Genomic DNA, 12,409 nt, shown 5'->3' with positions numbered 1-12,409 from the left:
CCCCCCTCTCCGCCTGTCTTTCTCTCTCTCCCGCGGTCTACCTGTCCCCCGCGCCACGCCCCCATCTCCCTCCATTAAGGGGTCTATAAACCTATGATATTCCCCAACCACACCTCCACCAACACAATGCCACACCAATCATGCTAAACTAGTGGCAGAGGACATCACACGTCCCTTCACTAACAATGACGGAATGGTGACCACAAGTGGCATACTCCCCGACTCGCTGAGATAGGGAAGAGTCTTCAACTCTCATACATGTTTATGTTACATTAAATGTGAAAGGGTTAAGGAGCGAGATGTCCTTAAATGCTGACGTTATTGTTGGACGGGAGAGTCGAGTGGTGGAGGCGGGGACCAGTGTCTCGACCACACAGCCTCTCCATCTCTCACCGTGATGCTTAACTCCTTAATACCCTCCCTGTGTTCCTTCCTGCCTCCCTCCCTGCAGCCTACTCTTCCAGCCTACCTCCCACCCCGCCACCCTCCCTGCAGCCTACTCTTCCAGCCTACCTCCCACCCCGCCACCCTCCCTGCAGCCTACTCTTCCAGCCTACCTCCCACCCCGCCACCCTCCCTGCAGCCTACTCTTCCAGCCTACCTCCCACCCCGCCACCCTCCCTGCAGCCTACTCTTCCAGCCTACCTCCCACCCCGCCACCCTCCCTGCAGCCTACTCTTCCAGCCTACCTCCCACCCCGCCACCCTCCCTGCAGCCTACCGGGGCAACCTGTCCTCTTAAAAAGAACGTCGCTTTTGGCCCTTATGGCCGAATATGGACGTAATTTGAAAATGAAAATAAATTTGATATTTTTTTTCAACAACAGTAAGTTAAGGGTCCTCTGATAGGTTAGGTGGGCAGGAAATTCTCATAAAGTTTCAGCCTCCCTGCAGCCTACTCTTCCACCCCGCCAACCATCTCACTCTGGGCTCCCATACACTTCAGAAAACCGGTTCCTTCCCTCCAGAGGGATCATGTTCCATAGATTTTACCTTTTTCCATGTGATTTTTTTATCGTTTTTATCGTGGCTTCCGTCATAAGGAACATGGCTTAAAGTTTTCGCTCATTTTCTCATCCTCAAGAACCGAAATTTTGTGAAAGGAAGCCTTAAGTTCCAAGTGAAAAGTTGAGAAGAATATTTTATTGTATCCGAGGCTGGTTTGTTGATTGGGCAGTACAATGCTTAGGTTGGACTACTGATGGTGGTTGTGGAGGTTGTGGTTGAGGTGGGCTGGAGTAGAGGTCTACCGAGCAGGAACTATACGAGAGCGAGGGTTCGACTCCCAGTTCCGTGACTACCAACAAGAGCAGAGAGTTGCGCCAAGCGTGTTAACTCAACGTGTTGACGCTGGTCATCCTGGGCTGTACAAACCGTATGTAACTCCCACTGTCGGGACAGGAAGCCTGTCCTTACGCTTGTAACAACTTCCCCCTTAAGGTCAAATCACCTGACCTTCTCCAAGACACAACCCACAATTGGCAAACTCCCGGGGACCTATTTAGGCACATAGAGGTATCAGGTAAAAAGAAACATGCCCATCTGTTTCTGCCCTGCCGCGGGATTAAAGCAGACTCCCTCGCTTACGAGTCACGGACACAGACCACTGGGCCGCAGACAACAACTCAAGACCAGTCTAATATAAGCTGTTAATCTACCCGGACACTAAGTGGCCCTAAACATCACTAACACCAATCTCGTACACTCTCCAAGGTGACAAATTTAGTTCAGTTAAGGAGGAGTCGAAAGGTTTATTGGAATGACACTCTACAAACCGGTTTATAGATGACATTGAAACCTTCTGGTCACTTGATCTCCCGCTTACTTAGGCTCAAGTGTCGACACGCTCTGGTTATCTTGCGGCAACCTTAGACTGTGAGGGGCCCCGGGTCGACACGAGGGCCCCCCGGGTCGTCACGAGGGGCCCCCGGGTCGTCACGAGGGGCCCCCGGGTCGTCACGAGGGCCCCCCGGGTCGTTACGAGGGCCCCCCGGGTCGTCACGAGGGCCCCCCGGGTCGTCACGAGGGCCCCCGGGTCGTCACGAGGGCCCCCCGGGTCGTCACGAGGGCCCCCCGGGTCGTCACGAGGGCCCCCCGGGTCGTCACGAGGGCCCCCCGGGTCGTCACGAGGGCCCCCCGGGTCGTCACGAGGGCCCCCCGGGTCGTCACGAGGGCCCCCCGGGTCGTCACGAGGGCCCCCCGGGTCGTCACGAGGGCCCCCCGGGTCGTCACGAGGGCCCCCCGGGTCGTCACGAGGGCCCCCCGGGTCGTCACGAGGGCCCCCCGGGTCGTCACGAGGGCCCCCCGGGTCGTCACGAGGGCCCTAGGGAGCTCCTTCTAGTAACGTGAGTGTGTTCAGTGGTGGTCATGAGGTAGTGTTGAGGTGCGGGTGTCCCCGAGGAGGTCGGAGGCACGGAGGGGCCCCTAGCTGCAGGTCCCCCGCTGCACCACGCAGCGAGACAAAACAGGTTACCACTGACAGACATAACTGCTGTAAATATGCAATGTCACGCGTCGTCAGCTGTCACTGATAACCTTGTAAGTGCCTTGTTCCCCGTTGGCGCCGTCTACCTTGCCCTGGTGACTCCAGGAGTCGGCCTGAGTCGTGGCTCAGGCCGACTCCTCAATGTGAAGACTGCTGCATTAATTAATTAGTGTAGAAGACAGGTGAATGACTTTCTTGGTGAGCGGTGAGGTGCTGGAGCCGCCTGGACGAGCCACACAGCTCACTCAAGGTTCTCCTCACTACTCATGACTAAATTATTCTTATATCCATTTTGTCATCGACAATAAGGAAGATTTAATAATTTATTGGATATTTAGTGATTTTGTTCTCTGTCGACAACAAATTTGTATAGAGATCAACACTAATACCTACAGCTTGAGATATCATCATCATCTGCATTGAAATCCCCTTATAGAAGGCCACACTCGGCATGCTGGGTACGGAGACTAGACTCAACTTGGATACCCTTGTATTTCATGGATGACAGGGCCTACAGGGTCAAGTGAAGACGGGATGAGCGGAGCCCAGAGCCTCGCAAGACAAGGGGATCCTTAGGCACAGGTCTAACTGTCTCATTAGCTTGTCAACACTTCCTCAAGACTGGTGACGTGTAGGTGCCGTGGGGTAGAGAACATGGGGTGATGTGTAGGAGGGTTGAAGGTCAGTAGTGCAGGCACAGTACAGAGTACTTAGCTGTAGGAAGGGAAAGCTCTCAGCCTCCTGACAGGAGTCAGCAGTCGTCCGCTCCTGTACCTTCCTGTGCGTAAAAACTAGTTCGGTAAGGCTTACCATGAGCAATAGGAAGGGAAAGCTCCCAGCCTGCTAACAGGAGTCAGCAGTCGTCTGTACCCTCCTGTGTGTATGGAACAAGGCTGAGACAAGCTGCGCTCCGCTTCACCGACCGCGTCCTATAAGGTAGGAAAGACCCTTCCGTCGCCAACAAAGATATCAGTGAATTTTTTCTTGGGTTGTGTTGAAACGGCAATTACCAGACGCGCCACCAGGAGCCCTCGACGCAGCTGTGACCTCCACGTGATCGTTACGTAAAGTTTAGCATGAAAGAAAACTTATCTAATCAGGTACAAAGGGTTACACACTGATGGCGCCCTTTCATAAAGGCAGAGTTTCGGTTCTTGTGGTCGTCCGAAACTATGCACCGCAGGTCTCTGGAGATACTGGGCGAGGGGGTACCTCTGGGCCTTGTGGTGGGGGGGAGGGGGCCAGGAGGTTGGGATTTCAGGGATTTTTTCGTATCACAGAACAGTTAATTGGCTGGTGGGCCGTGTTAGTTGATAAGTTATCACCGGTATCGTCGGTAGGCGACCACACAGCCTGTGTGTCCGAACCTCCGCCAGACAAGCGAGTGAAGCATTTACAGCGTTGTAGTTCGAACAAAAGGCATCAGTGAAGCACTTGTTCCGGAAATGTTCGGACGTCATCAGTTGCGAGTCGTGTATAAACCGTTTTTCATTCATAAACAGGGGGTTTGGCGGGTCGATGGAATGGACTTTGGGGTCTTTGTTTATGTATTATGTATTTGGTTATGTATATCGGGCTGCCCGCCCGGGATACGAACCTGGATTTCTTCTTTGCGAGTCGAGAACGAACCCGACTGTAATACCGGGACCCATAATTATATATATTTAATTATATATATTCAAATATATATTAGTGTATGTATATATACATACATACATACAAACAATGTATATATACACTGAGTCTCTGTCCCACAACGCCATGAATTATTATTATCTATCACAATTCAGAGTTAGAGGAGCATTGGAACACTGACCAACACCATGAAGAGTTAGAAACCAAAACCAGACTACAAATGAGATTTAACACGGCTGAAGATGATGTAATTCACACGTAAAACACTGCTGAGACCCAACACACGAGTCAAACCCTCACCTCCTGTCTATGGAACACTGACAGTGAAGTTAGACACTGGACAGGTAACTGTTGGGCTCCACCTGTCCTATCTTTCCAGCCCTGAGCCCTCTCTATCCCTCAATCTTCCAGCCCTGAGCCCTCCCTATCCCTCAATCTTCCAGCCCTGAGCCCTCCCTATCCCTCAATCTTCTGGGTCTGAGCCCTCCCTATCCCTCAATCTTCCAGCCCTAAGCCCTCCCTATCCCTCAATCTTCTGGGTCTGAGCCCTCCCTATCCCTCAATCTTCCAGCCCTAAGCCCTCCCTCCTCCCATTACCATAAGAGCGGCAGAACAAAGCCGAGCATCACAGCTGACCTCCGGGCCCCGATAGACGCTTCAGCGGTCGCCCTCCTCAACCTGAATACATTTGCCGAAATGAACACATTACAGAAGTACACCGGTTGGCAGCTCGGGGGGGAGAGGGTGGGGACGGGGAGGGGGGAGTAGTGCAGACAGATCACACTACACACATGCTACACCTGTTGCACACCTGGGGTTGGTGTACTCATAAGCTCAGCGGTGAAGGGGTTGTACAGTACGTGTGTGCTGCAGGAGGGGGCGACGGTGACGGCCAACATTACTGTACACAGAGGGAGTTCCTGGTCTTGGTCGTGACCTGACCGGTGTGGGGGAGAGTGACCAAGCTCTCCTGTTAGTCGCAGTCTTGGGTCGCTGTCATGTATAGCAGTTTTTTTACTGTCTTTCTGTCCGTACTTCTCTCAGCAGAACACTTTACCTCAGTCAACCCATTGGCAGCATAGGAATCTCTCTCACTTCCTATCTTGCCAGAAGAATACCCCGCTGCTCTACTTCTCTCAGCGGAAGAACAAACTATATATTTCAGTCTCAGAGCAAAAGAATGAAGTATGTGTCGCCATCGAAGAGCACAAGAGTGAATTACGGATCTTCCATCTGAGAGCGCCACAACTATTCATCTCTGTATATCAAGGACAAAAAAAAAATTCCAAATCCCAATTGCTGTAATGAGCTTGTCTCAGTGAGACTGGCAGCGGTGACACCAGGTCAGTAGTTGCTGGAGAGTAAACCAATTCTTTGTGAATATTAACTTCATAGACCTTATTCCAGTGTAAATAATTGGCAGTAAATGTGAGAGATATGATTCTCTCATGGGAAACTCCCGTCGAGCTATATTTACCGGTTTATTATATATATATATATATATATATATATATATATATATATATATATATATATATATATATATATTTATATATATATATATATATATATATATATATTTAAAATAGGAAAAAAATATGAATGGTACATGCATCATTCACAATACATTATGCAACATATAAGAAGCACCACCGCCCTCCAGCAGCCATCCCCAGCAGCAACCAGCACTTCACAGGACCAGGTGTATGTACAGTGGTACTGGGGAATGATAATATAAATGGCATGCAAATGTATTCATTAGTCTTTTCACTCTACCTTGTTGCTGACCATATTCATGTGCAGTTTATGCTCCCTGCCTCCCGCCTGCCTCCTCTCTCACACTCACACACTCCCCCCCCCGCCTGCCTCCTCTCTCACACTCACACACTCCCCCCCCCCGCCTGCCTCCTCTCTCACACTCACACACTCCCCCCCCCCCCCGCCTGCCTCCTCTCTCACACTCACACACTCCCCCCCCGCCTGCCTCCTCTCTCACACTCACACACTCCCCCCCCGCCTGCCTCCTCTCTCACACTCACACACTCCCCCCCGCCTGCCTCCTCTCTCACACTCACACACTCCCCCCGCCTGCTTCCTCTCTCACACTCACACACTCCCCCCGCCTGCTTCCTCTCTCACACTCACACATTCCCCCCCCGCCTGCCTCCTCTCTCACACTCACACACTCCCCCCCCCCGCCTGCCTCCTCTCTCACACTCACACACTCCCCCCCCCCGCCTGCCTCCTCTCTCACACTCACACACTCCCCCCCCCCCCCGCCTGCCTCCTCTCTCACACTCACACACTCCCCCCCCCCGCCTGCCTCCTCTCTCACACTCACACACTCCCCCCCGCCTGCCTCCTCTCTCACACTCACACACTCCCCCCGCCTGCTTCCTCTCTCACACTCACACATTCCCCCCCCGCCTGCCTCCTCTCTCACACTCACACACTCCCCCCCCCCGCCTGCCTCCTCTCTCACACTCACACACTCCCCCCGCCTGCTTCCTCTCTCACACTCACACATTCCCCCCCCGCCTGCCTCCTCTCTCACACTCACACACTCCCCCCCCCCGCCTGCCTCCTCTCTCACACTCACACACTCCCCCCCCCCGCCTGCCTCCTCTCTCACACTCACACACTCCCCCCCCCCCCGCCTGCCTCCTCTCTCACACTCACACACTCCCCCCGCCTGCCTCCTCTCTCACACTCACACACTTCCCCCCCCCCCCGCCTGCCTCCTCTCTCACACTCACACACTCCCCCCCCCCGCCTGCCTCCTCTCTCACACTCACACACTCCCCCCCCCCGCCTGCCTCCTCTCTCACACTCACACACTCCCCCCCCCGCCTGCCTCCTCTCTCACACTCACACACTCCCCCCCCCCCCCCGCCTGCCTCCTCTCTCGCACTCACACACTCCCCCCGCCTGCTTCCTCTCTCACACACTCCCCCCGCCTGCTTCCTCTCTCACACACTCCCCCCGCCTGCCTCCTCTCTCACACTCACACACTCCCCCCCCCCGCCTGCTTCCTCTCTCACACTCACACTGAAAACTGAGTGCTCAAATGAGCCACAGAGATATTAGAAAGAACTTTTTTAGTGTCAGAGTGGTTAACAAATGGAATGCATTAGGAAGTGATGTGATGGAGGCTGACTCCATACACAGTTTGAAGTGTAGATATGATAGAGCCCAGTAGGCTCAGGAACCTGTAAACCTGTTGATTGACGGTTGAGAGGCGGGACCAAAGAGCCAGAGCTCAACCCCCGCAAGCACAACTAGGTGAGTACAACTAGGTGAGTACACACACACACACACACACAGGCGGCCGAGCGGACAGCATGCTGGGCACGTGATCCTGTGGTCCCGGGTTCGATCCCGGGCGCCGGTGAGAAACGATGGGCAGAGTTTCTTTCACCCTATGCCCCTGTTACCTATGCCCCTGTTACCTATGCGTAAATAGGTACCTGGGAGTTAGTCAGTTGTCACGGGCTGCTTTTAGCGTGAGAGTAGTGGAAAAATGGAATGAACTTAAGGAGCAGGTTGTGGAAGCCAATTCTATTCATAATTTTAAAACTATGTATGATAGGGAAATAGGACCATAGTCATTGCTGTAAACAACCGATGCTCGAAAGGCGGGATCCAAGAGTCAATGCTCGATCCTGCAGACACAAATAGGTGAGTTCAAGTAGATGAGTACACACACACACCCTCCCCGCCTGCCTCCTCTCACACTCCCTGCTTCCTGACACTAATTCTCACCCACACACACTCCCCACCTTCTCCCACTCTCCGCCCATACCCGCCCATACCCACCCATACCCACAAATCTTTCAACTGCCAACGCACCAACTCTTCCTAATTAAAACAAAACAATTTTAATACCTAACTACAACCTGTATAATACAAAGAAATATTAAGGACCACTGAAAGCAATTTACACAAACATACAAAAGCAAAGTATCGCAGGAATGTAACTTTGTGGAGATGAAAACTAATATTAAAAAAAACACAAGATTACCATTTAACGCCAACCACAGCTGTGGCTTCATTTCAAAACGCGGAGTGACATTGTGGGCATTCCTGTGCCCGGTGCCCCTGTGCCCGGTGCCCCTGTGCCCGGTGTCCATGTTTATGTTATACTAACATGGGCAGGGGGCCGGGAGCTGCACCACGTGACGTGCACTGGTCGTGTTGTGCCCCCTGTGTGGTCCTTATGTCGGGGCTTTGTTCTGGGCGATGTGCGCCGGACGGGTCGTGCGCCGGACGGGGCGTGCGCCGGACGGGGCGTGCGCCGGACGGGTCGTGCGCCGGACGGGGCGTGCGCCGGACGGGGCGTGCGCCGGACGGGGCGTGCGCCGGACGGGGCGTGCGCCGGACGGGTCGTGCGCCGGACGGGTCGTGCGCCGGACGGGGCGTGCGCCGGACGGGTCGTGCGCCGGACGGGGCGTGCGCCGGACGGGGCGTGCGCCGGACGGGTCGTGCATTTATAACATTATCGTAACCGTTACAAATGCAACAGCTCACAAATATCCACGTTCTCAATGCCTCTGACTCGATAGGTCAGGGAGGTGTCTTGGGTTCATACGTTTCTGGTTAAGTTAGGAGGTTGGATTGTCTGACGGAGTGGCAAGTCAAGAGAGCGGGCAGTATGGTGGATACCTCACGTTTGTGAACCATCACATCCTTAAATAATGATGTTACGACCATGCAGCTCCTTGTGTAGAGAGTCCAAACTCTCGCAGTCATTCCTCAGAGTGAAGATCCAGCCAGTCCAAAACTCCGCACTCCGCTTCCCTGCGAAGATCTCCCCGACGGACAAAGAAGAGACCAGCTTCGTAGGTCCCTCAGTATGACGCTCGGGACCACCACACACTGCTTCCTCTACAGCACCAAACACCTTTAAACTCCGGAAAGACACCCTGGGAGTCCTCACCACACCAAGTGCTTATGAAAGGCAAGCACCAACCCCTACACAGTACCTGAAGACTCGCCCTCCAGCGGGGAGTGTAGGGCAGGTGCGTCGGTCCCTACAGCGTTCCGGGGACCCTCGCGCCTCTACTGTTCCTAAGCTCGATCCCCCAATGTAGACTATCTGGGAATTATCTTGTACATTGTCTTTTTATGTGTAAAACTTAAAAGTCTTCATTCATCCGTTTCGCCTCTTTAGCCTAATATTTCATGTCGTCTCTCCCCCCCGTTTCTGCCTGCCCGTCTCTTATCTCCCTCCCCGTCTCTCCCTCTCCGTCTCTGCCTGGCGTTCTGTCTCTCCCCGTCTGCTTTATCGTCCTGAATGAGCTCCGATTTAATCTTTCGCCCACACTGTTTTATGTATCTGTTTATCTCTATCTTATTCAGTGTTGATGATGGTATTGTGTTCATCTCCGGTGGTCTCAGAGGGAGCCACATGTCTCGGCCACCAAACGTGTCCTCCGTGTCGGCGAATCGGGACTGGGTTTGATTCTCGGTCGAGTCGAAACGTTTGGGCAACGCTTCCTTAGACCCGATGCCGCTAGTTACCTGGCAGTGAGCAGACATGCTCGGAAATGACCAGCCGTGCGCTGAAGGTACCCCGATCACCCTAACAAGCCTAAGAAACCACCATAAGTGCCTGGTGGCGAAGTGGTAGCACAATCGCCCCGAGAGCGTTGTCTTCTAGGTTCGAGTTCTAACCAGGGCGGATTGCCCGGGCGCCAGTCTTTAACTGTTCGCCCTTATTCACCCAGCAGTAATTTGGGACATGGTTGTTAACGATCAGCGGGTCGTGTTCCAGGGAAAACTAGTAGGGTAAGGCTTACCATGAGCTATGGGAAGGGAAAGCTCTCAGCCTGCTAACAGGAGTCAACCGTCGTCTGCTCCTGTACCCTCCTGTGTGTAAAACTAGTAGGGTAAGGCTTACCATGAGCTATGGGAAGGGAAAGCTCTCAGCCAGCTAACAGGAGTCAGCAGTCGTCGGCTCCTGTACCCTCCTGTGTGTAAAACTAGTAGGGTAAGGCTTACCATGAGCTATGGGAAGGGAAAGCTCTCAGCCTGCTAACAGGAGTCAACCGTCGTCTGCTCCTGTACCCTCCTGTGTGTAAAACTAGTAGGGTAAGGCTTACCATGAGCTATGGGAAGGGAAAGCTCTCAGCCAGCTAACAGGAGTCAGCAGTCGTCTGCTCCTGTACCCTCCTGTGTAAAAAAAAAAAGAAACTAATAAGCGTTGGTGCACAAATCTCAGACCTTGGTGAAGGGTCACCACAGGGGTCTGGTGAGGCCAATGATCATGTTGAGCGAGGCAAGACAGTCTGGCAAAACACCATTACCTGTTGCTCTAGTAGTGACCAGTGTGTGTGTGTGTGTGTGTGTGTGTGTGTGTGTGTGTGTGTGTGTGTGTGTGTGTGTGTGTGTACTCACCTAGTTGTACTCACCTAGTTGTGTTTGCGGGGGTTGAGCTCTGGCTCTTTGGTCCCGCCTCTCAACCGTCAATCAACAGGTGTACAGATTCCTGAGCCTATCGGGCTCTGTCATATCTACACTTGAAACTGTGTATGGAGTGAGCCTCCACCACATCACCCCCTAATGCATTCCATTTGTCAACCACTCTGACACTAAAAAAGTTCTTTCTAATATCTCTGTGGCTCATTTGGGCACTCAGTTTCCACCTGTGTCCCCTTGTGCGTGTTCCCCTTGTGTTAAATAGACTGTCTTTATCTACCCTATCAATCCCCTTCAGAATCTTGAATGTGGTGATCATGTCCCCCCTAACTCTTCTGTCTTCCAGCGAAGTGAGGTTTAATTCCCGTAGTCTCTCCTCGTAGCTCATACCTCTCAGCTCGGGTACTAGTCTGGTGGCAAACCTTTGAACCTTTTCCAGTTTAGTCTTATCCTTGACTAGATATGGACTCCATGCTGGGGCTGCATACTCCAGGATTGGCCTGACATATGTGGTATACAAAGTTCTGAATGATTCTTTACACAAGTTTCTGAATGCCGTTCGTATGTTGGCCAGCCTGGCATATGCCGCTGATGTTATCCGCTTGATATGTGCTGCAGGAGACAGGTCTGGCGTGATATCAACCCCCAAGTCTTTTTCCTTCTCTGACTCCTGAAGAATTTCCTCTCCCAGATGATACCTTGTATCTGGCCTCCTGCTCCCTACACCTATCTTCATTACATTACATTTGGTTGGGTTAAACTCTAACAACCATTTGTTCGACCATTCCTTCAGCTTGTCTAGGTCTTCTTGAAGCCTCAAACAGTCCTCTTCTGTTTTAATCCTTCTCATAATTTTAGCATTGTCCGCAAACATTGAGAGAAATGAATCGATACCCTCCGGGAGATCATTTACATATATCAGAAACAAGATAGGACCGAGTACAGAGCCCTGTGGGACTCCACTGGTGACTTCACGCCAATCGGAGGTCTCACCCCTCACCGTAACTCTCTGCTTCCTATTGCTTAGATACTCCCTTATCCACTGGAGCACCTTACCAGCTACACCTGCCTGTCTCTCCAGCTTATGTACCAGCCTCTTATGCGGTACTGTGTCAAAGGCTTTCCGACAATCCAAGAAAATGCAGTCCGCCCAGCCCTCTCTTTCTTGCTTAATCTGTGTCACCTGATCGTAGAATTCTATCAAGCCTGTAAGGCAAGATTTACCCTCCCTGAATCCATGTTGGCGATTTGTCACGAAGTCCCTTCTCTCCAGATGTGTTACCAGGTTTTTTCTCACGATCTTCTCCATCACCTTGCATGGTACCTTGCTTGCATCTGTATACAAGTCAAGGACACTGGCCTGTAGTTCAGTGCCTCTTGTCTGTCGCCCTTTTTGTATATTGGGACCACATTCGCCGTCTTCCATATTTCTGGTAGGTCTCCCGTCTCTAGTGATTTACTATACACTATGGAGAGTGGCAAGTGGAGTGGAGTGGAGAGTGGCTCTGCACACTCTTTCAGTACCCATGGTGAGATCCCATCTGGACCAACCGCCTTTCTAACATCCAGATCCAGCAGGTGTCTCTTGACCTCCTCTCTCGTAATTTCGAACTCCTCCAAGGCCGCCTGGTTTACCTCCCTTTCTCCTAGCACAGTGACCTCACCCTGTTCTATTGTGAAGACCTCCTGGAACCTCTTGTTGAGTTCCTCACACACCTCTCTGTCATTCTCTGTATACCTGTCCTCGCCTGTTCTAAGTTTCAATACCTGTTCTTTCACTGTTGTTTTCCTTCTGATGTGACTGTGGAGTAGCTTTGGTTCGGTCTTGGCTTTGTTTGCTATATCATTTTCAAAATTTTTCTCTGCTTCTCTT

The sequence above is a fragment of the Procambarus clarkii genome, chromosome 82 (assembly GCF_040958095.1).
Source record: "Procambarus clarkii isolate CNS0578487 chromosome 82, FALCON_Pclarkii_2.0, whole genome shotgun sequence".
In the NCBI taxonomy this organism is placed as follows: domain Eukaryota; kingdom Metazoa; phylum Arthropoda; class Malacostraca; order Decapoda; family Cambaridae; genus Procambarus; species Procambarus clarkii.
This window is presented reverse-complemented; position numbering follows the sequence as displayed.